At 42.2% G+C, this 5,869-nt stretch overlaps 1 long non-coding RNA gene across 1 annotated transcript; it reads right to left on the bottom strand.

Annotated features, from left to right (window-relative positions):
• Nucleotides 1-204: 204 nt before the first annotated feature.
• Nucleotides 205-2,998, bottom strand: LOC146766777 (uncharacterized). The gene is made up of 3 exons (XR_014956953.1): nucleotides 2,908-2,998; nucleotides 1,275-2,804; nucleotides 205-1,171 (listed from the first exon to the last, which is right to left on the bottom strand). It is a non-coding gene; the product is annotated as an uncharacterized LOC146766777 (long non-coding RNA).
• Nucleotides 2,999-5,869: the final 2,871 nt, after the last annotated feature.

Below are 5,869 nucleotides of genomic sequence, written 5' to 3'. Positions count from 1 at the left end.
TGCACACAAACAATATCAGTAACCCAGAGCTGTGCAAAGCTTTACCAGTTACCTGTTGTCTTCTTACTTCAGGCTGGGATCTCCAGATCTCAGAAATGGCAGGGGTGTCATGGTTTGACACTGGCACAATGCCAGTGCCCTCATGAAAATGTGATCTCTACCTTGAATGCTGTGAAGTGGAATTTAGAATAGAGCAAAGCAGGCTTAAGCTTAATAACAGGAAAAAAACTTTATTAAACTACTACTATTAAAGAAAAGAGAAAACTAAAGAAGGGGGGAAAAAAACCACACAAAGCTTAAATGAAAACTTTGCAAAACATTTCTCTTCCCACCACCCAACTCCAACAAACCACAGTGAGACATAATCTGGACTTCAATCAGGTTTCCACCCTCCAAGCAATCGATATTCAGTCTATCGAGGGAACAGAGTTTTTCCTGTGCCACAGACCCCCTTAAGAAACACAGCTCCACATCCTGTGTTTTCATGTCACACATGGCACCGCCCGGAGAAAAAGTTTGCCATGGTGACTCTTCTCCTTTTCATGCAAAGTGCTCTCACCACAATGCATGGATGGTCAGACTGCCTTTAGGATTTTTCCTTTCAAGGATGCCCTGCCAAGAGGGGAGAAAACAACAGTTCAGTTTTTCATTGTTTGGGACCACAGTCCCCCCCATTTTCCCCTGGGGCCGAGGGCTCAAGAACAGAGATCTTCTTCTCTTCTCTTTCCTTTCCAGGGCAAGGGGGCGCCACCACAAACCCCTCAACCTTTTCTCTGTTCACTCCACTTTTGTTTTTTTTCTCAGCTGAAGCAGGTTTCTTGACTCACTGGCATCCTCCCAAAACACAGTCCCTCTTGACGGAGAAGATTTGGTTCAGGTTGTGGCTAACACGGAAAAGTTCAGTCAAAAGCTACTCTTTGTCCCCCTCCCATCCAGAATTTCTCTTTCTAGCATCTCAGGGTCCAAGGTGTCTCTCTTCCTCTCTTTTAAACCGAGGAGGGGAAAGGAAAATTCACAAAGCTTTTATTTTCTCAAGAAAGGGTTAAAAGGCCGAACTCCCAGGATGGCTCGATGCCCGGACATCCAGCAACTCCCACACAACTGGGCACCTTGCAGCTCCCCCCGCTCTTCTTTCCTTGCGGCTTTCTCTCTCCCTCTCGGGAGAGGAACTCTGGGGGGGGGAAATGGAGACATTCCAGATTTCTTCCACCCTTCTATCTGCAGGGGCCAGCTCGGTTCCAGTCTTTTTACTACCCTTGGGGCTTTCGGCTTACCTTTCTCAGGCCATGGGCTTCCCCTCCCCCACCCAGCTCGTGGCTGGGCGGGGGAAGGTCTGCACTGCACGCTGACCGGAACCAAAGAGAGCGAGTTCCCCTGGGAATTCTGCTTTCAACCCCTCTGTGTTCTCAGAGGCGTGTCTACTTTCAATTGGTCAATATCTAAATTGACCCCTTCCTTCCGGAAAAAATTATCTTTCCGTGTCAAACCACGACATTCCACCCTTCGCCTCTGAGAACACAGACTACAAAAAAATCATTATCAAAATTACATTCAACACATTTTACATAAAACAGAAACTTACACTAAATCTTCACCCCAATTCATCTCAAAACCCAACACATGCTTTGCTCTTATTCTTCCTGATCCCATTTTACAACATTCACTTTATCACCATCTTATCTTATCTTATCTTATCTGATCTGATCTTATCTTATCTTTTCCCGGTCAGGGAACCAAATGTCATGGTTTGACACTGGCACAATGCCAGTGCCCTCATGAAAATGTGATCTCTACCTTGAATGCTGTGAAGTGGAATTTAGAATAGAGCAAAGCAGGCTTAAGCTTAATAACAGGAAAAAAACTTTATTAAACTACTACTATTAAAGAAAAGAGAAAACTAAAGAAGGGGGGAAAAAAACCACACAAAGCTTAAATGAAAACTTTGCAAAACATTTCTCCTCCCACCACCCAACTCCAACAAACCACAGTGAGACATAATCTGGACTTCAATCAGGTTTCCACCCTCCAAGCAATCGATATTCAGTCTATCGAGGGAACAGAGTTTTTCCTGTGCCACAGACCCCCTCAAGAAACACAGCTCCACATCCTGTGTTTCCATGTCACACATGGCACCGCCCGGAGAAAAAGTTTGCCATGGTGACTCTTCTCCTTTTCATGCAAAGTGCTCTCACCACAATGCATGGATGGTCAGACTGCCTTTAGGATTTTTCCTTTCAAGGATGCCCTGCCAAGAGGGGAGAAAACAACAGTTCAGTTTTTCATTGTTTGGGACCACAGTCCCCCCCATTTTCCCCTGGGGCCGAGGGCTCAAGAACAGAGATCTTCTTCTCTTCTCTTTCCTTTCCAGGGCAAGGGGGCGCCACCACAAACCCCTCAACCTTTTCTCTGTTCACTCCACTTTTGTTTTTTTTCTCAGCTGAAGCAGGTTTCTTGACTCACTGGCATCCTCCCAAAACACAGTCCCTCTTGACGGAGAAGATTTGGTTCAGGTTGTGGCTAACACGGAAAAGTTCAGTCAAAAGCTACTCTTTGTCCCCCTCCCATCCAGAATTTCTCTTTCTAGCATCTCAGGGTCCAAGGTGTCTCTCTTCCTCTCTTTTAAACCGAGGAGGGGAAAGGAAAATTCACAAAGCTTTTATTTTCTCAAGAAAGGGTTAAAAGTCCGAACTCCCAGGATGGCTCGATGCCCGGACATCCAGCAACTCCCACACAACTGGGCACCTTGCAGCTCCCCCCGCTCTTCTTTCCTTGCGGCTTTCTCTCTCCCTCTCGGGAGAGGAACTCTAGGGGGGGAAAATGGAAACATTCCAGATTTCTTCCACCCTTCTATCTGCAGGGGCCAGCTCGGTTCCAGTCTTTTTACTACCCTTGGGGCTTTCGGCTTACCTTTCTCAGGCCATGGGCTTCCCCTCCCCCACCCAGCTCGTGGCTGGGCGGGAGAAGGTCTGCACTGCACGCTGACCGGAACCAAAGAGAGCGAGTTCCCCTGGGAATTCTGCTTTCAACCCCTCTGTGTTCTCAGAGACGTGTCTACTTTCAATTGGTCAATATCTAAATTGACCCCTTCCTTCCGGAAAAAATTATCTTTCCGTGTCAAACCACGACAAGGGGTATCAAGTATGAAAAGTTTATAAGCAGGAAAGTGCAGGATGTGATGCAAAGGAAGCATACAAAATTTTCCATTTTGGGTCCATTAAAACAAAACAGGAATCACCACATCTCTCATGTCAGAAGGGTCTATGCTTCCAAAGATATAATTTTTATCTTTTCAAACGATGAGGCTTGGACTAGATGAAATCAGTCAATAGGACCTGACTGCACCTCAGAGGAGTCACTTATGAGCCTACTTCATTTGTTCATAGCACTTTCTCTTTCAGTTGACCACAATGTTTTTAATTTCCTGACCTGAACTGGCACTTGGCATTGCAGAGTGCTGCTAACATTCAAACCAGTCCCTCACTTATTTAATTTAATTTCTAACTTTTAATACTGTAATTACCCTGAGGATATCAGAGTGTCTAATTTACAGAGACAAGTAGGCTTCTTTTTTGAATGCAATCACTCAAGTCTCTCAGTATACTGGGATACTCAGGCTATAATACAAGGAGAGTATTCTGCCAGCAGTGGCATTTGATAGAAAATTGGAGGACATATTTAATAAAAATCAATCTTTTTTAATGTTACTTGCTAATATAGCCAACAAAGTTAATATGGTGTTAGAAATTAATTTGAAGTAATGAAGAAGAAAACAGAAAATAGTTGTCATGTTATTGTATCCATCTGTGAATGTCTGCTTACTTCACCCACTCAAAATGTTGAAAAAACTGGCATGCAGCATAGACCTGTAAAGTACAGAAAAAACAATAAAGCAGAAAACATGTGGAATTGCTCCACTTCTAAAAGAGATTAAACATTTGCAGGATTTCTAGCTTGGGGAGAAAAATTTACTGGAGGGCAAATAATGCAATGTTATGAGCTGCCTGGAGAGAGTGAATAGAGAATAATTATTTACTATTTCTCACTGTGTAACATCTAAGGAAAATGAAACAATTGAAGGAGACTGATGAAAACTGGTAAAATACAGCAGTGAAAGATGTTCCTGAAGCATCTGCTTCTGCTCTGGTCCCAGTCAGGATGCAGGCTCTGGGATAGGTGCTGTAATATTCTGCTCCCACTGTGAGGCAGAGAAGTGATACAATACTCAATTTATACCAGCCCTTAGGAACTGAACACCCATGATCATGTGGGGAATTTGAGGAAGTGCAATCCTTTTAATCTAGTTCTTCCTAAACTAAGGCTCTCAAGAAGAATTTATTATTTTTCTTTGTGTTTTGAAGAAGCAACACCCTTTGAAAAATCCTTCATATGAAAAGAGAAATCTTTGTCTAGAAAAGAAAGGATTAGGTCTGTGTGACCACAGAGCTGAGCCGTTCAGCCAGGTCATTTTAAGTCATCAGCTGAGGTTATTCAAGCACTGTGCTTTTTGCAGGAGGCAAAATCAACTCCTATTCCCACTGTTTATGGCTTGGCACAAACATCTGTGAACAGGCTGCTTGTATTATTCTGGTCTGATCTCTGGCAGCACCTTGTTTGCTCAGACTGTTGGACTGCTCTGACAGTAATTGTCTGAGTATTATGAAAAGTGGGGTTTTAATAATTAACGACCTTTATTTACAGAGGTACCTGTATGGTGTAAAATCTACTGCTGAAATGTGCTGTACTCTGTAATTCTGTGACTTCATGACGTACCGCTGAATGCCTGAAATCGGGCTAGAGCTCTAAAAATGGGTTTTAAACATATGAGGAGAAAGACAGCTCAGGGAAATTTTAGAATAGATGAAAACTGTGTTTGCTGCCAGCTATTTAGACCAAGACATATATTTATACTTCTATTTGTATGTCTTATTTGTGTCTTGGGGGAGTGAATTATCTCATTTTTTGTCTCTGGGTTACAAGACTTCTTTGCTGGGAGTAGTCTCTCTAGTTACACCAACTCAGGGCATTGCAAAGTTGCCTGGCACATTCTGGAGTAGCTTTGTATCTGTTTTAATTTCATGTGACAGTGTCTATTATCTTAAAGAGATAATAGAAATAGTTGTTTACTGGTATCAGCTCAATCTCACCTAAATTAATCATGAGGGACCTCTATGTTTGTTCAGAATCTCTGCCCAGGGCCAGAGTCTCTCCAGAGTCAGTCTCTAAGGGTAAGGAAGAAACTGGCTTCCTCCAGTGAAAATGTGTGTAAATCTTCATAGCTCCAAAAGTCAGGAAATCATCCAGAGAGGTGAATTTTGCTGACAGAGCCTAAGTCAAGTAATGTCTTAAGCGCCATCAACGCAAAGCATTTCAATTTGATGCTTGATTGTCCATTAGGGCCTTTCTTTGTACCAGAATGTGAGACAGAATGATGATACAATGATACTAACAACATTCAGAAAGCCTGAAAGATAGTTTTTCTGAGCTTTCTTTTTTTGTAAAGTAGAGATGTGTGTTAAGAAGAAACCAGTTCTGATCTCAGTGTAAACTTTTGATGCCAAGTATAAATCAAAAATCTAAATTAGAAAATGCAGCTATTGCTAAGTGAATATAGCAGGAAAAGTAGGAAAAAGAGCATAAGAGAGAATTAGATACATTCATGATAATCTGTTTTGATAATACTGGTAATTGACTGTCACATATAGATATATGTACAGATAATAATTTATATACTGATATATGTATCTACACACACTGATAGTTACTGATATGTAGAGGTTATTATCAAAATAGTAGTTAGATATGTTTGAGCTTTGAGTCTGACTGGATTATTAACCTCCCATTCTGAGTGACCTGAAAGTATAAACCCTTA

Source organism: Lonchura striata, chromosome 8, assembly GCF_050655825.1.
Source record: "Lonchura striata isolate lonStrDom1 chromosome 8, ASM5065582v1, whole genome shotgun sequence".
Classification (NCBI taxonomy): Eukaryota; Metazoa; Chordata; class Aves; order Passeriformes; family Estrildidae; genus Lonchura; species Lonchura striata.
This window is presented reverse-complemented; position numbering and strand designations above follow the sequence as displayed.